General features: G+C 38.9%; 1 pseudogene; it reads right to left on the bottom strand.

Annotated features, from left to right (window-relative positions):
* Nucleotides 1-2,996: 2,996 nt before the first annotated feature.
* On the bottom strand, nt 2,997-20,738 carry LOC115968569 (annotated as a pseudogene).
* Nucleotides 20,739-22,923: the final 2,185 nt, after the last annotated feature.

Raw genomic sequence — 22,923 nt, 5'->3', positions numbered from 1 at the left:
TGGATGCATGAACATAATTTGGCGTCTTTATTACGCTTCAAGCAGCCTATAAAGGCAATTTCAGGTACCTAGAATCTTTGTCATGTTACTTATGTCATGTACCTAGATTCTTGCGTCTCAAGAGTATTGCCTAGTTTTCTAACGAAGGAGCAAATTCCTCTCCCCTCTAGTTGTAAGGAAAATCAAACAAAAACGTGTTAGGTGTAGCTAGATTGAAGAGAGCCTCCGGCCACAATGGAAAAATTATATCTTGTTTCGGGTGTATATGTCATCTCTCACAATAGGTGAGTCTCACAGACATATGGCATAACACCTAAAACAGGATATACTATCTCACCACAATGAGGCAGGAACTTGGCCATCTATAGATCCTCAAAGGCAAGCTATCAAGCTTTTCTTAGCCTCTAATAGCTCAAAGGCATCAACATTGATCACTTTTGAGAGAATGCAAATGCAATAATGACATGCCCATATGAATCAATTCGAAGCATTCAGCAAATAATGACCCATGTCCAAGGATTTAGTCATCAGAATCAATGCAAAGCTACTCATGAGACACCAACCGCAAACAGTCTACAGGGCCTTCCACAATGTGGCAAGACGCCAAGACCCTGCAAGAACTTTTTAGTGCATTTTAGCTACAGATAGCAAAAAGGCACCGAGATTGCATGGTGTAATTATAACCATATGAACCATTAGACAAAGCATTAGAAAACTTTTATAGCCTAGGAAGCATTCGTTAAACAAAGGTGAAATTATTCAATGGACCTAGTGTATTACATACAAGGCGAAAAGCACATTTTCGTCCCTACATTTTCACGCGATTCTCACTTTGGTCCCTAAGTTTTTTTATTTTACCGCTTTTAGTCCCTATTTAGAAAAATGCCTTCTATTTTAGTCCTTTCCGTCAGTGCCGTTAGGGCATTGACCTACATGGCAAACAGAATTATTAAAATAATAATAAAAAATTTTATTTTGTCATTAAAAAATGCCAAGTCAGCATTTAAATTTTAAAAAATAATTTATTAATTTTAATTAAATAAAAAACAGAAATAAAAATAAAAAATCACATTAATTGAGATTGAAGTATGTCTTGAGCAAGAACAACAAGAACACAAACTTAGATCATCTAAGAACACAAAATTAAAATCCAAAAATCACAAACCCAATAAATAAGAACATCAAATTAAACCTGGACAAGGAATTAAACATGAAAACAAACACAAAACACAAACCCAAAAAATTAAAATAAAACCAACACAAAAAATTAAAATAAAACCAGCCTTCCCAGCGATCCCTCTCCATCTTCTCCCTCTGCATTTCCGGCACTTCCCCGCTCTCCACCATCGAATCTCTCAACCCACGCGTCGTCATCCTCTCCGGCGGACCCCACTCCGTCCACACCCCCGATTCCCCTTCGTTTCCGCCTGAATTCCCTGAATGGGCCGGGGCCAACGACGTCATGGTTTTGGGGATTTGTTATGGGTTGCAGCTCATTGTTCAAAGGCTTGGTGGCGAGGTCAGGGTCGGAGAGAAGCAGGAGTACGGGAGGATGGAGATTGGGTCGCTCAAGTCTCTCTTTGACCACCTATGACCGATCCACTCTCACGAATCGTTGTCTCTCTCTCCCAGATAGGCAAGTTTCTCTCTTTCATCTCTCTATCTCTCAGCTCAGTGGTGTGGATCTGGGTTTGTAGGTTGTGGGTTTGTGAGTTTTGCTGATCTGGGTTTGTGGATTTGTGGCGGATTGGTGCACTGATCTGTGGCGGATTTGTGGGTTCGTGGGTTTGTGAGATTTGTTGATCTGGGTTTGTGGGTTTTTGGCGAATTGGTACACTAATCTGTGGCGAATTTGTGGGTTATGATTCAAAGGCTGGGTTTGAGAGAATGGTGGGATTTGGAGGATGGTGGAGATCGGTGGGTTTCCAAGTTGGATTTGATTTTGTGTTTCGATGGATTGGTGGGTTTCCAACTTGGAGATTGGTGTTGATTTTGTGAACAAAGAGGATGCAGGTCTTTTGATTTTAATGGGAGTATGTTGGGTTAAAATTTTTGAATATGCAGATCTGTTTCTGGGTTTGATTGTTGGTGTATGTTGATTTCTGGGTTTTCAATTTTGGTGGGTGTATGTTGATTTCTGGATTTGGTTGGTGTATGTTGATTATTGTTTGATCTAAGTTCTGAATTTCGATTTGTTTGGTTACAAAGAACGTACTGGAAAGGCAAAGAAAAGACAAGAAACTAGGAATTAATTTACTAAAAACATGAAGAATATGAACGGTAAGAAAACGAAGAACACAAAGATGATCTTCCAACAAAATAATGAAAAGAAAAGAAAATTTTATGTTAATTATTAATTATTATTTAAATAATTAAATAATAACTAAAATTTTATTTTATTTTAAAATGCTGATGTGGCATATAAAAATGCCACTTAATCGCCACATCAATGCCACATCGGCGCCATGTCAGCTAATAGGGTGTTCCGTCTGCCACCTAGGATTTTGCCCTAATGGCACTAACAGAAAGGACTAAAACAGAAGGCGTTTTTCTAAATAGAGACTAAAAGCGGTAAAAAAAAAAACTTAGAGACCAAAGTGGGAATCGTGTGAAAATGTAGGAACGAAAATGGGCTTTTCGCCTACATACAAAGGTGAACTCATATATGAGTCTCACATATGAAACTCACCTTAACACGAGAGGGAGATGTAATACAACCGATCTAATGAAAATTTTCTCTAGAAAAAGACACCCACCATATGCGCGCACACATATCACACTTTGCTCTCACTACAGCCGTACTCTAAGAAAAAGCATGCAACTTTTATTTACTCATTATTCACAAACGTAACTCATCCAAATTCTTACATGCTACAGATTAAAGTCCAGGTACTCTCAACCCTTCGGAAAACCTAGCATTTGACTGGGTCCACACTGTCACTCATACAATATTATGAAGGCATGACATAGCAAAAACAAAATTTAATTTGACAATTTCACTTCACATACTTAGCAAACCATTCTAATAGGTTCTGATGAGCCTCCTCAGCAGAATTTACAGCTGCCACATCTTCAACACTAAACATGAGTGTCCACCCATGTGCAACTTTAGGAAATATCTTAACATAGCCATCCACCTAAAAAAAAAAAAATCAAACATTACTTGATTACTATCAAATGCAGAAATTAGGAAAAGATGGGAAAAGTTGCACCAAGATAAATGCATTACATGAGCGAGTTATGCCCTAGTATGGAAGGTCGACCCAACCAAGTTAAAGGCATTTCAAGGACAAGATGATGGATCACCATATGAACATTTATTTATTTCTTTGAAAAGATATGATCATACAGACTTACACTAACCACAGCCTCTCTCTTTACCACCAGAGCCAAAGACAGATGCTATTATGAACATTAATTCATCAAATGCCAAGGCTTGAGCAATTATTTATTTGTTTGAAAATATTTTATTACCCTTAATTACCCCGACCCCAACCTATCTCTTTACCACCAGAGCCAAAGCCAAAGATGCTAAGATTAACATTCATCAAATGCCAAGGCCAAAGGTCATGATCATCATAAAATGCAAAAAATTGAAAAAAACTGGGAAAAGTTGCACCAAGATGTATGCATTGCATGAGAATAGCCCTAGTAAGGAAGATTGACCTAAAGGTGTTTGAAGGACAAGATCATGAATCGCCATAAAAAATTTTATGATGCTTTGCCCCAACCCCAAACCATCTCCTTATCACCAAAGCCAAGACCAAAGATGATATGATAAAAATTGATCAAAATGCCAAGAGAAGACATAAAAGAGGATTCATAAAATAATAGGGATATGACGTTCCCCATATGAAGGTAAGGCAAAGATTTATGTAACCAACCTCACGTTTTGGTGTTTATTCATTTTGTCATTTTGTCAAAAAGTGACACACCTTAAAGTATTTGACACTGAAGAAGGACTTATCAAGTAAAACATCTTATCCAAATACAAAAGGAATAGAGGGTTGGGTTCAAGTTACACCTGGTGTAACTCTAAACAATGTTATACTACTCAATATTTTTTAATTAAATACGAATTTTGACAAATCTAACGTTAGATTATATTATCTTCGTATATTTTTCATACTTGAAAAATTTTAAGGTGATCAAATATTAATAGTCAATTCATCAATCAATTGTTTAAATTCAAGTTTTTGTAGTTTAAAATAATGCATAAAAAATGAGTTTATGGATCGAATGGTAAATAACATCTAAATGATATGAAAATTGGCATGAATGTTAAAAACATATAAAACATGTAATTCAACAGTAAGATTTTCAAAATATAAATTCTATAACAAGTTATTGGATAGTATAACATTACTTAAAATTACACCAGATATAACTTGAACTCCACTCATATATATATATATATATATATTCCTTAAACAAGAACTTTGTAACTTAATATTCTAATAAAATATTAATTTAATAAGATGTCACTATGCAACTTGAGGAAAAAAACAAAAACAAAAACGTGAGTTGTGTGAGATTTAAGTTTAGAAATTTTTTATAATAGAATTTTTGTTTAAATAGAATTTAAATTTGTTTTAAATTATTGTTAAATCTTATCCCTTAGTCAAAACATGCATTGTTTTTTTTTTTTTAAAGAAAGAAAACGTGGATTGTTGTGTGGGATTTAAGTTTATAAATTTTTTATAATACACTTTTAGTTTGAATATAATTTAAATTTGTTGAAATTCAAATGATAAAATTTTACCTAAGTTGTTAAATATTATCCATTAATTAAAAAAATATATAATTAATTTACTTATTAGTGAGGATATCCACTTGGCACAATCACAACTTCTAAACCTAACTTTTATTATATAGTATATAATATGATAATATGATATTACATCAGCATACTATAGCAATAAACTAATAACTACAAACCACGACTTATGAGAGTTCACACATTGTAATCATTCATGCTTTTATCTACACATCAAAGAAATATGGATGCCCACACCTATCAAAAAATAAAAAAGAAATTTGCATACCCACTTGCTCTCACACATCAGAGGATTTGAATCTCTCATGTCTCGCCATTTGTGGAGCTTTGCCACCAAATTTGTGAAAAAAAAGCACAATACACATCATGACCATAACATTACTCTGAAAGAAATAAATACTAAGACCATGAAATTGAAGCTAAAGGGCTCGTGGGTGGTGGCTATATTCCAATATGCAAAAAATCAAAAAATAGCAAGTCTACCTTCATTAATAGAACGATGAATTATCAATCTTAGATTTCCTTCCTTATTATCTAAAGAAAAGAAAGTTTCATGTTTATGATGTAGAATAGCCAGTACATGCCTTCCTGGAGCAGGACGAGCACCATAAGTTACAACGCAAAATCAAGGGAAGGTGCCAGTAGAGGTCATTGGGGCGATAGTGGCCAAATTGCATAAAAATTGATAGATTGAAGGAAAACTGCATTCTAATCAAGCCCAGAAAACAGTATTTTTGCTATTTAAAATGAAGGTTCAAATAGTGTATAAAACACATGTGAATGTTTAGACCCCCAAATAAAAATTACCAATACAAGCTTATAAACAAACAATTTATGTGCGGAATATGAATATAAGTGATGATGCCGAAAAGATCACCAATAGATCACGTAGCACTCGCACGCTCAAAGTAGACCTGCACAACAAAATAATAGAAGACCTCACAGAGAGCACCGGTGTGGTGCCGGCCAAATACCCTCCGAAGGTCAAGTTAGAACTATTCTCACAACTCTAGAGTGTTAGAGAGGGTAAATTATGCGTACCTTGATTTGTGAGGGTATTGGGGCTTTTATAGTAGTAGTAGTAGGTTGGCCTCTCCTCCTTGATGTAGAAGTCTTTTCCTTATAGGAATCCTCTTGAGTAATCCCAAACGTGATGGACAAGACATTTCCTTGTAGAGAGGATCTTTCATTAATGCGCGTATCTTCTGGAATGCTCCTTGCACTAGGTTTCTGATTTCCTTCGAGATTCTACCAGGTTTCCAACGTGTGTAACAAGTATCTGGAATCATTCTAGGCCCTGGGCTCACCTATTGCTAGCCCATGGGTTTGGATCCGTCAGGCCCAATGTGGTGAAGGTTCGTCATACTAATTTTTGCCCCTTCAGCTGCCCCCTTCACCCTATGAGTCCGTCAAGACTTAGATGGATGGACCCTTAGGGTGACGATTTGATATTATTTAGGGTTGACAGCTCAAGAATTTTTAGGATGCCGGTTTAAGATCCCTGAAGTTGACGGTTCTCTAGGAGGACATGAATTGCGACCATTTGATGACAGATTGTCAAGTATTTATGAGCATGCCACGTGTTGCTTTTCGATTGGATTTTGTATCGGATCGAAGCGTCGCTTTGTCTTCCGTGCACTCTAGGTATATATATAACACTCTTCTCCATCCTCATTTCTACACTTTACAGCTAAAACACATTGTCAGAGCGCCACTGTCAACCTTGTCAGAGCACTCCATCGTACATCCATACCCGCCTACTATACAACCGTTGACCTTCAGTTACTTTAGAGAACGGTGAGTATTGCTATTTTTATTTACAAATCTTGCATTTGTGATTAAATTTAGCTAGACCTACACACCCGTCAATACTCTTAGATCCGTTAGTCTTAGGTTTTATCGTCAATTGTAGGCAATGTCTAGTGCGTCAAGTAATCAGTCAGTGATTCGTGACGGGATGGAATACGAGGAAGTATACCCGTCCGGTCATAGAGACCTAGACAATCCCGGTGAAGAGAGGAGTCTGTCCGCCTCTTCCTTGTCCTCAACAAATGAGGATACGGAGATGGTTGAGCCAGAAGATGCTTTTGATGATGGCGAGAATCAAGCATTGGGATCCGTCATTGGTGTTGATGGACTTAGAGAGTTCATCATGCTACTAGAGTGGACGATGCATAAATTCACTTCCGTCATTAAGGAGAAACACTTCAGCACTTTTAGGGCTAACTTCCAAATTCTGGACTACATTCCAATCCGTCTACCCTACATATCGGAGAAATGTTATTACGACGAGGTAGAAGGTGTCGAAGTGTACGAGCAAATGCTGAAGGCAGGACTTCGGTTTCCGCTAAGTACCTTACATAGAGAACTTTTAAAATATTTTGGTTTGTCCATCACCCAGATATCTCCAAATGCCTGGAGGGTCTTCATAGCAATGGAGATTCTCTATGGTGCTATGACAAATGGCGCTAAGAGGCTGACGGTGCGTGAATTCCTTCATTGCTACCGTCCAGACGAAATAGACAGGTCAAGAGGAGTGTATAGTTTTTCCAGTAGGAGCCCCTTGTTAAAGGTCATTTTTGAAACTCCTGACTCAAATAGAGACTAGAAGAGTCGTTACTTCTTCCTAAAGGGTGACGAATGGATGAGCCGTCCAGGGGAGACGGAGTATATGCCCGTCGACATTACTTGGGGAGTATTACATTCATCTCGTATGCACCCATCCTAATTTGTAATTCTTTTCATATCCGTCAGTTATAATTCTTTCTTCTAACCGTCCATTTTCTTTGCAGGTAGATGGGGCCCACAAGTTAGTATTGAGGAGTTTAGCTTTCTCGAGAAGATTTTTCAAAAGACCAAGCCGGAAGAAAGGACTTGGGTGAAATTGGTAAATCCAAACACCATCTACTGGTATTGTGACGGTCCTGAACCCACCCCTGAAGCCGTCCGATACAACTAAAGAATTCACAGACGTAAACCCGTCAACCTTTACTTTGCATAAATGGCTTCAACTATATGTAAATAACTTCATTCGTCCTGTTTTACAGAGATGGACGACGCTAAGAGGAGGGCACTGATAAAATCACAGGCCGTCAAAAAAGGAGTCCGATGAGGTGGTTCCTAAGGGGACGACTCCTTTGACAAAGAGGAAATCGTCGTCCAAATCTGACCGTCCACTTAAGCAGCAAAAGGTCTCTCTCAAACCCGTTGTAGGGTTAATGGCTAAGGGTGTGAAGACCGTCACCCCAGTTAAGCACGGGTTCGGCAAGGGCTTAATGAAGGCTCCATCCACAAACCAAGAGAAGCGTCCTCCTCTCCTCCGTGACGACTCCCAATTTGCCTTGGAGAAGCTTTCATCTATTATCTCGTCGGAGGACTACGAGGATCTGGGCAATCACTCAACGAAGGCAATGGGGGAGACGGGTCTCTTTGCTATTGCTCAAGAAATCTTTGTCCATGGACTTAAGTCCATCTACTTAGTTTTTTGTCTAATGCTTTTTAACTTGTTTGTTCCAGTCCTTGGTCATGATGAAGGGCTTAATGGATCGGTGTCTTAACCGTGAGGCGGCTTTAGAACGTGTGTGAGCAAAGGCAGAGCAGACGGAGGATGAGCTTGGTCAACTTCACAAATGGAAGTCCACTATGGATTTCAGAGCAGGCAAGGAAAGAACTTGAGTAGAAGATGGATGAGGCGGGGAAGGCCTTAGATGCCAGAGAAAAGGAAATCCAAGACTTGAAGGAAAAGATCCGTCAGGCTAAGGAGGTAGCAGTCCGAGAATACCGTGATTTCGACTCTTTATTGGGCGAGCTAGCGGACTCATTCCTGCAAGGCTTTGATGACTCGCTCCGTCAAATTAAGAGAGCCTACCTTGATCTGGACGTGTCAATGATAAAAGTTGACGACCAAGGCCAGACGTCTGCTTTGCCCGTCGCTTCAGAGAACACAGACGACCTCTTTGGTGAGGATACAGTTCAGGGTGACGGAGAATCAGTTCCAGCGAAAAATGTCCAAGATGCCAACCCAAAAATGTAGATTATTATTATTATTTTATTTGAGAACGATCTGTCCTTCATTTTGTTTATTAAACAATTACCCTCTGAGGGTTTTATCCGTCATTATTGCATTATCTTAAAATTTTATGCTTGTTATATATCAATCTTTATTATTTTTTGAATGATGCATAAATATCCGTCCTCTCCAAGTTGTTCATTATAGAACTGGCCATTTTTATGGACTTGTGTAGATTCATCCTACTTGAATGGTTTAGGTAACCTTATCCCGTCCTTCATCGTGGACTTGGAAATTTTCACCTAACGGGGCAATCCGTGTAGTTAACGGGCTTGTGTCCGTCCAATTAGAATTTATTGCATATCAAATGCTATTTGCCTAGGACTACCCGTCTATTTGGTGGATTTTGTTTTTACCGTCCATTTCTATTGACTTTAGGGAGTTTTCTTACGTCAGGGACGATTTGTCTACTAAGCGATATTTAATCTCATCCGTTTATTTATGGGCTTTGACTGTTGCCCATCTTAGGATGATCCGTCCATTTTTTTGGACTTGTAAATATTTCCAACCCACGTGTGATCCATCCACTTTGTGGTCTTAGCAGGTATTTCTACCTACTGGGTAATCCATCCACCTTGTGGATTAACTATTTTCACATTATTAGTGATCTGTCCACTTTGTGAACTTTGTAAATATTTTTACCCTACGGGTGATTCGTCCACTTTGTGGACTTTGTAAATTTTTTCACTTTATCAGTGATCCGTCCACTTTGTGGACTAGATATTTTCACCCAATGGGTGACCCGTCCACTTTGTGGACTAACTATTTTCACCTTATTAGTGATCCGTCCACTTTGTGGAATTTGTAAATATTTTCACCCTATGGGTGATTCGTCCACTTTGTGGACTTTGTAAATTTTTTCACTTTATCAGTGATCCGTCCACTTTGTGGATTCTGGTAGTCATCTGCACCCACGGTTATCCGTCCTTGAATTTAGTTAGAAAAACATTGTTATGTCTAAATAATTCCTCTTTAAAAAGAAAATGCGTTTGTAGGAAAAGTACTTGCCCCCTTGGGCTTAAAAAGGCACAAAATATTGTAGCAAAAATTATTAAAGGAAAACTAGTAATTGTAACTTAAAATAAAATAAACTGGGAAATCGCTGGTTTTTCATATTCTCTCTACTGGTAGTATTTCCATAGATGCTCTGTGTTCCAAGGGTGCTGCAGCTTTTGTCCGTCCATTGTCTCGAGGTGGTAGGTCCCCTTCCTTGCTATGATGCGATCCTATAGGGCCCTTCCCAGTTAGGGTCGAGTTTTCCTTGCGAAGGATCTCTAGCGGTACCCATTACTTTCCATAGTACAAGATCACCGACCTAGAAGTCACTATGCCTCACTTTGGTGTTGTAGTGTTTTGCCATGAGATTCTGATAATGTGCCAACCTCTGCTCTACTACCGCTCTGACTTCGTCCACTAGGTCGAGCTGGAGGCACATGGCCACTTTTTTCTTATCTTTGTCGTAGCTCTCTACCCGGTAGCTCGTGAGGCCTACTTCTACGGGAATGATAGCTTCAGTTCCATATGCAAGTCGAAATGGTGTTTCTCCAGTGGGTGTTCTTGTTGTGGTTCGGTATGCCCATAGGATGCTTGGTAGTTCGTCCGGCCAAGTACCCTTTGCCCCCTTGAGTCAGGTCTTGATTATCTTGAGCAAGGACTGGTTCGTGAGTTCGACTTGCACATTTGCATGTGGGTGTGCGGGCGACGAGTAGTGATTCTTGATCCCTAGCTCCAAGCAGAAGTCTCTAAACCCGCTGTTGTCGAATTGTTTACTGTTGTCAGAGACCGGTACTCTGGGTATCCCGTATCTGCATATAATATTCCTCCAAACAAAACTTCGGATGTTCTTCTTCGTGATGGTGGCTAAGGCTTCCGCCTCTACCCACTTAGTGAAATAGTCTATGCCAACTACCAGGAATTTTAGCTGTCAGATCGCCGTCGGGAATGGACCCATGATATCAAGTCCCCATTATGCGAACGGCCATGGTGCCGTCATAGGGGTCAGTTCTTCGAACGGCTGTCTGATGAAATTGCTGAACCTCTAGCATTTGTCGCAGGACTGGACATAAGCTTGTGCGTCCTTCATCATTGTAGGCCAGTAGTATCCTGCTCGAATCAACTTGTGTACTAATGATCGTGCGCCTGAGTGGTTTCCGCAGATACCCTCGTGTACCTCCCTCATGACGTAGTCTGCTTCTTCCATAACCAAGTATCTCAGATATGGATGTGAGAAGCCTCTTTTGTACAAGACGTCTTTTATCAAGACGAACCTCGTCGCCTGGACCTTCAGCTTTCTTGCAGCCTTCTTCTCGTCTGGTAAGACCCCGTTCTTTAAGTATGAAACTATCGGTGTGATCCAATTACTTTCGGAGCCTATCTGTTGCATGTTGTCGGAATCTATTAGTGGAGAAAGCTGAACAAAAGAGAGTACATTACCAGGGATTATCATATGCTCTACTAAAGCGACTTTGGCTAGACGGTCAGCGTGCTCATTTTCTCCTCTGGGGATTTGGATGATTTCGGCCTCTAGGTTGTCTACTCTCGCCCTTACTTGATCAAGGTATCTCTTCATCCTTTCGTCCTTGCATTCATAGTCTCCATTCACTTGATTAGCCACGACCTGAGAGTCGCAGTAAATGACTACACTCGCGGCTCTTGCTACTTTGGCGAGGTCGAGGCCTACTACTAATGCTTCGTACTCTGCTTCATTGTTGGTGGTGGGGAAGTCGAGACGGACCATACATTCAACCCTGTCTCCTTCGGGTGAGAGTAGTACAATGCCAGCCCCCCCCCCCGACTCGTCTGTTGGATGATCCGTTAATATATATGCTCCAATGAGGGGACTCTTCTGCCCCCTTGTCCTCGTCATGAGTGAATTCTTCTATGAAGTCAGTGACAATTTGTCCTTTAATGGCTGCCCGTGGGTGGTACTTAATATCAAACTTGCTCAACTCCATAGCCCATAACTCCAGTTGACCTGCAGCTTCAAGGTTGCTCATCGCCCGTCGTAAGGGCTTGTCGGTCAGGACGTTCACCATATGGGCTTGAAAGTATGGCTTGAGCTTGCGAGCCGCCGTAACTAGTGCAAAGGCAAGTTTCTCCATAGGTGGGTATCTTTCTTCGGTGCCGCGGAGCGCCCGGCTGACAGCAACGGGGGAGACGGCGAGGTAGAGGAAAAGGTCTTCACTTGGTTGCAAAGGACTCAGCAGCAGTGGGGAAGATAGATAGGCTTTCAACTCCTCGAATGCTTGCTAACACTCGACAGTCCACTCGAAAGACTTCTTCAGTGTGTGAAAGAAGGGTAAGCACTTGTTTGTGGCTCTTGACACGAATCTATTCAATGCTGCTATTTTGCCATTGAGGCTTTGTACCTCCTTCACATTTCTTGGTGGAGCCCTCCATTATCGCTCGGATCTTGTCCAAGTTGGCCTTAATCCCCCTTTGAGATACCATGAATCCTAGGAATTTTCCTGTCGTCACCCCAAAGGCGCACTTTCCCGGATTGAGCTTTATGTTGTAGGTGCGAAGGGTGTTGAATGTTTCTTTAAGGTCTTCTAGGTGATCTTCCTCCCTTCGGCTCTTTACTACATGTCATCGACATAGACTTGGACATTTCTCCCGATTTGCTACGTGAAAATCTTGTTCATAAGCCTTTGGTACGTTGTGCCTACGTTCTTCAGGCCGAAGGGCATTACTTTGTAACAGAAGAGGCCTTGACTAGTCACGAACGAAGTTTTCTCCTGATCAGCTTCGTGCATTCAGATTTGGTTGTAACCTGAGAAGGCGTCCATAAAGCTTAGCAGCTAGTGCCGAGCCGTTGAGTCTACTAGGACGTTGACCCTTAGGAGGGGATAGCTATCTTTAGGGCAGGCTTCATTAACATCGGTGAAGTCTACGCACATCCGCCACTTCCCGCTAGCTTTCTTAACCATTACTACGTTCGCCTGCCAATCGGGGTAGTAAACTTCCCTAATGAAACTTGCTTCCTGTAGTTTGCAAACTTCTTCTGCTATAGCTTGATCTCGTTCTGAGGCGAACACTCTCTTCTTCTATCGAACGAATGGAAAGGAGGGCGATACATTCAACCTATGTACCATGACTAAAGGGTCTATTCCTGGCATGTCGTCATGACTCCAGGCAAATACATCTCGATTGCTCTTGAGAAAAGTTATGAGCTCTTTACGGATTGCGGGGTTAGCGAGTGTTCCGATTTTGGTCGTTCGGTCAGGATCGGAACTATCAAGAGGTATCTCCTTTAGTTTCTCTACCGACTCCGTCACCGTCCGGTGCTCTTCTATATTCAAGGCCTGGACCTGATCCTCCATCTCCATCATGGCTACATAGCATTCACGCGCGGCCATTTGACTTCCGCACAACTCTCCCACTCCATAGTCAGTAGGGAACTTAATCATCAGGTGGTAAGTTGAAGTTACCGCCTTCCACGAATTGAGCGTGGATCGTCCGAGGATAGCGTTGTAGGCAGATGAGTAATCGACCACTAGGAACTTTACGTCCTTGATGATCTGCTAGGGGTAATCACCTACTGCCATGGATAATGTGACCGCGCCTAGGGGGAATACCCGGCTTCCTCCGAAGCCAACAAGCGAGGCATTTGTCGGAATCAATCGTTCCTTGTCAATCCTCATATGCTGGAACGCCGAATAGTATAGGATATCTACTGAGCTGTCGTTATCGACCGTCACCCGGTGCATGTTGTAATCCCCTACCCATATGCTGATGACGAGCGCATCGTCATGTGGATGGTGAAGACGTCGCACATCTTCTGAGAATCTGATAATGGGGCCTTCTCTCCGTGCTATCTTTGGCATAGTTCCTGTCAGCTGAACATTTTGCACCATCCTGAGGTAGGTTTTGCGAGCCTTTTTTGAAGGCTCGCTGAAGCTATTCCTCCCACTATCATCCTTATGTCCCCTATGGGGTGTCTCAGTCGCTCATTCTCCCGTCGAGGGTGGTGTTTTTGTGGGGGTAGATCCGTTCTCTCTTTACTAACGAACCTTTGTAGTTTTACTTGTCTGATAAGGGCTTCAATTTGCTGCTTCAGGTCATAGCAATCGACCGTGTCATGACCATGGTCACGGTGGAAGCGGCAATATTTATCCCTAGATCATTTGTTGGGATCGCTCTTCAGCTTTCCAGGGAATGTCAGAGCCCCCTCGTCCTTGATTTGCATTAGGACTTGATCTATCGAGGTGGTCAATGGAGTGAAACTTATGAATCTTCCCCCTAGGGGCTTAGGGCGTCTCTTATCCCTTCGGTCTCCTGTCCATACTTTCTTCCAACCTTGGTCCTGCCGGGTGTCTTCTTACCTTTCTCTTTTCTTGGGTCTCTCTTCTCGGGCCAACAGCGCGTCTTCAACGTTCATATATTTGGTGGCCTTGTAAAGTACTTCTGACATGGTCTTTAAGTCGTTTTTATATAGGGAGAACAAATATTTACCCTCCTTCAGCCCATTCGTGAATGCTGCTACAAGAGTCTTGTAGTCAGCTTCGTCAATCGAGAGTGCCTCCTTATTGAAGCAGGATATGTAGGCCCTCAACGTTTCCTCCTCTCGCTGCTTGATACTCATTAAACAAGCCGTAGACTTCTTGTACCGATATCCACCGATGAAGTGCGCAGTAAATTGAGCGCTTAGCTCCTTGAAGGTGCTGATGGAGTTGGGTGCCAGCCGGTTGAACTAAATTCTTGCCGCACCCGTTGTAGGGAAGGCCCTACACATAATTGCATTTGCCACTCCTTGAAGGTGCATCAAGGTCTTAAAGGTCTCTAGGTGGTCTAGAGGGTCTTTGACCCCATCATAACTATCCATATGTGGCATGCGGAACTTACTCGGTAAGGGGAAGGAGTTGACGGAGGTGGTAAATGGCAAGTCATTCCGGTTAACAAGGTCATTAAGGTCGCTGGACACTCGTCCCTTGAGAGCGTTCATCATTACTTCCATATGTTCCTTTATTGCCTGCATCTCCGCGATAATAGATGGCAGCGCCATATCCAAAAGGGAGGGAAGGCTCATGTTTTGTCGCTCTAGTCTGCTTGGGGCGTTACTAGCCTGTGGTCCCTCTTGGTTCCTCCTTTCAGCGCTGGTTCCTTCTTGATCCGCTCCTTGGTTATTTGGTGCTGCATTTTTTTGGTTCAACTGCTCCTCCAGGTTGCGATTTTGTTTGGTGAGGCATTCCACGGCTGTGGCGAGAGTCTTAACCTACTTCTCAAGTGCAGTCGTGGGGGGTTCTTCTTCTTGAACGTCTTTAGTGGTCGCCATTGAGCAAATGAGCACCATGCAACTCTTTTGTCCGGGAAGCGACAATGTGGCTTAAACGCTTTCTCACAGAAGGCGCCAACTGATGATGCCAAAAAGATCACCAATAGATCACACAGCACTCGCACACTCAAAGTAGACCTGTACAACAAAATAATAGAAGACCTCACAGAGAGCACCGGTGTGGTGCCGGCCAAATACCCTCTGAAGGTCAAGTTAGGACTATTCTTACAACTCTAGAGTGCTAGAAAGGGTAAATTATGCATACCTTGATTTGTGAGGGTATTGGGGCTTTTATAGTAGTAGTAGTAGTAGGTTGGCCTCTCCTCCTTGATGTAGAAGTCTTTTCCTTATAGGAATCCTCTTAAGTAATCCCAAACGTGATGGACAAGACATTTCCTTGTAGAGAGGATCTTTCATTAATGCGCGTATCTTCCGGAATGCTCTTTGCACTAGGTTTCTGATTTCCTTTGAGATTCTACCAGGTTTCCAACGTGTGTAATAAGTATCTGGAATCATTCTAGGCCCTGGGCTTACCTATTGTTGGCCTATGGGCTTGGATCCATCAGGCCCAATGTGGTGAAGGTTCGTCATGCTAATTTTGCCCCTTCAATAAGCTAAACCCAAATTGGCAACACATTCTAAACCATAATTAATCACAATCACAGCAATAATTAAAAGGTAAAGAAAAATGGAAGAAAGATGCAAACACAAAAATAACACAACAATATGTTATTGAAGAGGAAACTAAAGTACTCAGCGAAAAACCTCTCAGCTGCCCTCCAAGTGGTCAATAATCCACTAGAGAATGAAATTGGGATATGTGAATAGCAGAAGACCCTTTAAGCCTAATCTACCCAGTGCACCTAAGCCCTCCAAGCTTTTTCCTCCAACAGGATTACGTCGAATATTGTCTTCTCTAGCTTACCGAATTCCACAATAGCCCATTGCATCAACCAAAATGAATTGATCCCTTCTAAACTGCTTCCCAAGCACCAAAAAACATTCTCACTGATATGAGTACGGTGAGATAAGAATTTGGCTAAATGTACCTCTCAAGGATATATCAATAGAGAGGGTGAGAGTAGAGGAATTTAGAAAATCAAATGATGAAGATTGTAGATTAGTCAATCTTATTTTTCTCTAGGGTTTCTCTCTAAAAATTCTCTCTAGAAACTCTCAACATTTTGTGGGTATAAGGGTATTTATAATAGGGTGTATGAGGAATGCGAAAGGTCAGGTTTCTAACAAACAGGGCATTCTGGCGACTCAGCCTCACGACTGGAACAAGTCGTAAGTTTGAGTTGCGAGCTAATTGTCTGGCCAGACTAGAAGTTTTTTCCTGTAGTGCTATATCTGACGTGACCCTTTAGCTCCCCCTGCATGCTTCACATGTGTGCCATTCTGGCGACTTGTCAATCGCGAGTCAATCGCGAGATCCAATCGCGAGACTCCCTTAAATTACACACTTCTGAGATTTCTTCACACTCTCTCACACACTACCTTTACATAATTCCCACCTAAATATAGGGTATTTAATTGCTAAATTACAAGCAAATTTAGTATGGAATAACGCCAACAAATAATTGAATAAATTCAACCTTACATATAATAATATTTATTTTTCTTTAATAACTTTTAGTTTAAAAGTCAAAATAAGGTCCCATTTGTTTTGAGATGTCTCTTAGAAATAATATTTTCAATTTCTGCAATCATCTAAATTTTGCTATTTTTGGCAAAAATCACTATTTTGCCCCCTAATTACGTGATTAGCGTGGATTAGGGTTTCTGGGTGTTTTCATAGCCGCCATAGGGTTTTTTTTTTTTTTATTTAAACATATTGCAGCCTTCAGGGCAGTTGAGTTTTTTAGATTTATAAAATACAAACTTTGTCTATTTCTCTCTGTGGATTCCAGAGCCCTATCACCTTGTGAATTCAAGGAACCCCTCATGGATTCAAGGTTTTTTTTTAAAAGCTAACGTTTTTAGTTTCTTTTTCCATTCAGATTGCAATGTGTTTGTTTTCTTGTAACTTCCGTGACATTAAATTAGAAAAGGAAAGTCAAATAAAATTAGGTAATGGCTTAACACCGTAAAGTAGCAAATAAAAATGAATAACCAAGACTTTAAAAAAATAAATAAATAAATAAAAAAGAAGAAGACAAGGATTTGATTTCCCTACCTCAGATTTAGCATCTAAAACCTCTTCAAACTATTTCAAGAGTTCAGGTGGAGTAATTTGGTCAAGTTCAGCTCCTAGTATTGCAATTGGAACCTTAACCCTAGAAATTAATTCCAAATATTGATCAGTAAACAATGATACAATCCATTAATTTTGTTCTTCCTTGCACTCATACCCAAAAGAAGAAGAAGAAGAAGAAGAAGAAGAATAAATGGAGAAAATTATCAAGTTTTGGTTTGCTTTCAACTTCAAGGTAGAAGAACAACATAAAAAAAGAAATGATTTCTAACAACTAGGTAAAAATGTATTATTATAACAAAGAAGGTGTTAAGTAAGATAAATTGTTACATATCAATACGCCAGCACCAAATAAATATTCATTGACCTAGGGATGAAACTACTCAAAGGCTGAGAGGGGGCATGCCCCCCACCCCCTCCCCCTCCGCCCATCCTCCTTGACCTTTGAAAAAAAAAATACTAGTATGTATATTAACAAAAGGAATTTTAATTCTGGCTCTTAAATTTATATATTTGGCCCCCTTCCCCAAAAAATTTACAAATTGACCCAAGAAATCCAACAAATAGATAAGAAGAAAAATCTATGATAAAAAAAAAATGCACATACCCAAATAATAAGAAAAATCTTTGGACAAATCATAAATCCGGTCTAAGTAAAAACAATACCAACAAATCAATTACAAATCCTAGCCAAAAAAATTCACAAAAATCCAATAACCTTTACCCAATTTCTCTCTCTTACTTGAGAGCTCTATGCCCCTCTCAAATGACTCCACCCTCATAACCATAGAGACAACTCCTATGCCATATTAATCACTCCATCTACACATTAGTTAGACTTTGAAAATATTAATTGACTTACAAAACTCTTGATTATAAAATCCTATTATTAAATTTTTTTTCAAAAGAAAAAATACAAATAATCATTAATAAATTAATGCTGATAATGGAACTTTGTCAACCTCTAGTATTAATATTCCAATTTTTTAAAATCTTTGAACAAAAAATTTCAGCCCCCCTAAGTTTGAATCCTGGTTTCATCCCTATATTGACCTCAATAGAAAGGTGATAGAAGTTCTTTCGTGAAGGTGCTTCAAAGGACACTTTTAAGTTCTGAAACTGCAAAATAGCAATCTAGTGAAACTAATATCAAGCTTTGGAGCATTTTTAAGCATATAAATCCATACCCTTGATATCATCTACAGTGACAAATGAAGGATGTAATAGCACATCAGCTTGGATAAGCTCAGCTTTTGCAAGTTCAACCACAACCTTGGCTGAGAAGAATACAAAGGTTCAAATTTCAGTCTTTTTTTCAAGCAACAAAATGCTATATTATTTAAAATGTTTGAAATTTAGAATTATTAATCAAACTTTGTTTCCAGTAGAAAAAGTAAAGAAATTTTCTAGTTAGGGAGAAGGGGGCGATAGCAAAACTATGAAGATACACAAAACCAAAAAATCTTCCCTAACTAGCAATGGCTTTTGCATGAGTCTGCTAGTTTGGGATTGAAGAGTTAATAAGAAAAAATCACCACCCCAGCAGAAGCCTCCAGCCCCAACTGCAGAAAAACCTTTACTTTTTACAGCTTCAACTACTAGCTTTGCCTCTTCAAATCCCTTGTCCTATTGAAATAATTATAGAGCTTCAGACACTACTAGTGCATGCTGAAAATTGCATAGTAATTAGTAGAAAGCAGCAATATCAGGGTTGCCAATTTCAATCAAGGTCTCAAAAGGGGACAGAGCAAGGCAGATCAATAATTTATGAAGTATGAACCATCTGTTGCTTTCAGCAATAACAATAAAGAAGTTGCACAGCTGAATCCAAACACATATTCAGACAGCCTACCTAATATGTAAAATACCAAACTCACAATGAGGCCTAAAGAACTCTCAAATGAAAATGTGGCAATATATTCAGTTTCACAAAAGGGTCCAGAGTGAGAAAATCAAAATTTATAGAAAACTTCCAGCAAAAATTGAAATATAAAACCAACCGGTCCATGATCCTTCAACCAAACTTCTCTGGGCCTATTAGCATCACCTGGCACAAAGCGATCTCCATGGAAGAAGTCAGGAACTACGACATAAAATCCAGCAGCTGCAACGTCCTTGTCTGCAAGCTTCCTTTAAAATAGAAAACAACGAATATTAGTTATCAGAAGTGAAAAGTAAGTACTGAGTCACAATGTTAATTCTGATTAGGTGTGAACAGACATGTAGATTACAACTCCATCTTTAAGGGCAAAATCTTTATCGTCGCATCTTCTTTTTCAAAATAACATAATATAGTTTCCAATAAGCAATTACAATTATGAATTGTCCATTGTACTCAGCTTCCAAAATGAAAGAAAAATAAAGTATTTCACAGTGCTCAATATTTTACCCTTTTTTTTTTTTTTGAGAAACAATATTTTACCAAATTAAGTCATCTATATTTCAGGATGATAGCTATGAATTTTAAAGAAATATATATGGCACCTAAACCAAAAAGTCATGATATAAAAGAAGTTCATTATTAATATGAAAAAAATATCTAGAGACACAAATTTTGTCACACAACTCTGATATGGTCACTTGTAAGTGATGGGAAAAATATGCGTAAATAATTGTTCACCACTTACAATTAACCACTATAACAAATTGTGGCAAAAATGACTGTGCAAAACCCATAAACTATACAAAGAAAAGGGATATGAGAATTAGCCATGCCTCAAGTTTGGAACCTCATATCCTGCAGGAAAACTCAAACATGTTAAGATGGAACATGATAGTGGTAATTAATTAACATAGCCAATGATTTTATAGCAGATACAGACAAACATATAAACAGAAAAAAAAAATTATATATATATATATATTAAAAATTATTAAAAAAAGAAGATGGCGGGAATATTAACATAAATGACTATACAAAACACTAATCATCAATTAAGAAAAAGAACACCCTGAAGATAGAATTTCAACCTTTGATACTGATCAAAGCCTCTTTTTTTTTTTTTTCTCTAATGCCTTTCAACAAGAATTCTTTATGTTTCATTAATTAGAACAGATAAATTCCAAGGATAACTGAAGGTGCCAATCAATTTTCCTCAAGATTCATAAATAATCAAATAACCCATTTAATCTTAAAAACCATTTCCTCCAACAATCACATAAATGAATCCAAAGAACCCCCCTATAGTATATTTTCAGAACCCAAAAGCCGACACCCAGATCACAGTTTGAAGTGAAGTGTCAAGGAAATGTGTAGGTAAGTATAGGTACCAAAAATGGCAGAGACGAGAAGATTGGCGAGCCTGGAGTTTGGGAAGCCAGAGACGTAGGTGCTGAGACCACCAAGCTGTTCAATATGTCCAGCTCTAGCATTTGGGTTCAGGGTTGGTGGTGAGTTGGAGCTACATTGAGGACTAGACATTCTCCTTTCTTTTCTTTGTTTTTTCTTTCTTTGATCAGCAAACACAAAACAACACAATACAAACTCTCTCCTGAGTCTTTGGGCCGTGGGGGTTTGTTTTGTACAAGGTTTGTTTGGATAAAAAGGTGTGATTTGGAGCACCTTGGCTCCCACTTTCCACTAGATCGTGTCATCTTTGACATTACAACCTGCTCTAGTAGCTGTAGAGGCGAGGTGATTTGAAACTGGATGTCTCGTTAGCTAAAAAAACTCTTGACTACGGTATTTTATGGATGACACCATGAAGACTATATTACCAGTTGCTATGTATTGGCAAAAACCATGCAGCTAGCTCAACTGTCTTCTTGTGAAATTTCTAATTGATTATATATCAAACTCTACCCGGTTATAACTATGGATTTCATGATTATCAAAAAAACTATGGATTTCATAAGAAAATAAAAGTAATAGCTATGTACTCTCAAATCATCATGTGAAACGTAGGATGGAGGAGATTGGAACTTGGAAGGGGCAGGCCTAGGATGGTGATGGCTATAGTGTTTTATTTTTGGTGCCGGCCAATTCAATTTTAAACTCTAAAAATCTAGTAACTCATGATTTTTGGGCTTTTACCAAGAATTTGATAACTTTAGAAATCAATATATTACTTCATTATTTAGCTCAGTACGCTAGACATATTGATGCTCTTACAGTGTGAATGGAGGATGTTTCACCACAACTTCACCATGCTCTTGTAACCGACTTTGGTTGATTTAATAAAGTTTCTTCATCTTGATTCTCAAAAAAATATATATATTACTTCATGAATCACGACAATTTATATATTTTAAAATTAGTATGAAATATTGTCAACATGTATTCATTCTTGATAAGGTTTTTCTTCCTTTGCATATAATGTGGTGGTCAAAGCTGTATTATTGCACTTTTTTGCCAAAAGTTTTGTGGATTGGATTCAACTATGAATGGCTAAATTATGGGAGAGGTATATGGATATGAGTCTTCCCTCTTATATAGGGGTGGATCTCATGCTTATGGGAACTACCCCCATGTGAGAGAGATGAGTCATATATCGGATGCATAATATATTTTTCTCAAATTATAAACAAGGGGTAACTTGATAAGTTCATTTTTTTTTTTTTTAAATGAGGGTTCAAGTCAAAATTATGATGGCCAAATTGTAAGAAACTTTTAAAAATACATATGTTAAAGTAATTTAAAATTTTAAGGCTTCATCCACCCCTAATTTTTCTTTTAACATTTTATTTATTTATTCATTTACCTTTTCTATTTATTTATTTGCATCAATTAATACAAAATAAAGAAAGTATCAATTTTACACATCAATACCCAATACCACCCGCATCAATCAAGCTAAAAATGTGTGAATTTGCAAAGTTGCTACAGTAAACCGTGTAAATTTAAATTGACACTATTCACTTTGTATTTTATTTTTATTCATTTTTTACGTATATTGGTGTAGAAGGAAGAGAGTAGATGGTGGTTATTGTGTGTGAAAAATAAAAACAATTAAAAAAATAAGAAAAATTGAAATTTTAATATAAATGTAGTGTAAAATAGATAATCCAATATGAAGTATTTTGAAAAGTAAGTATGTAAAATAAAAAATAAAAGAAGTGGGTTTTTTTGCTAAAAATAGATGGAATTTTTTGCACAAGCTAATGTGGATGCTCTAATGTAACAAACTTGTAAATTTATACAATTATACACGAACTAGTGTATGTCATTTTAAAGCAAAACTATTTAAATTCTACACATTTTTCTATTAAACACAGATTGATGCAAATGCTCTCTCGCTAATTGATAGCTGAGATGGTAAACAAAACAAATTTATATTTTGTGGAGGTGATAATATTAAGTTAAATGCCTTAAAATTGAAGGTAGGACAGAAATAATACTTAGAAGTAAAACCAATACAGAACCTACAATATATTTCTGTTGGGTCTAAAAGGCGCAGAATGGTTAAATAACCCCACAGTTACCAACTACACTTTATCTTCAAATTCGAAAGCTATCACAAACAACAATCCTTCATACTGCATGGAAACTAAATATTTGAATTCTATGAGCATTAGTTTAGTTATCAAAGTACTACATCATAAAAAGGAAGTAGAAAAGCAAATGACTATTTCCTTGATGCTATTACCCCTTGATTCAACTTATGCAA

This window comes from Quercus lobata, chromosome 2, assembly GCF_001633185.2.
Source record: "Quercus lobata isolate SW786 chromosome 2, ValleyOak3.0 Primary Assembly, whole genome shotgun sequence".
Lineage (NCBI taxonomy): Eukaryota > Viridiplantae > Streptophyta > Magnoliopsida > Fagales > Fagaceae > Quercus > Quercus lobata.
The sequence above is the reverse complement of the archived record's forward strand: the minus strand, read 5'-3'. Positions and strand labels throughout refer to the sequence as shown.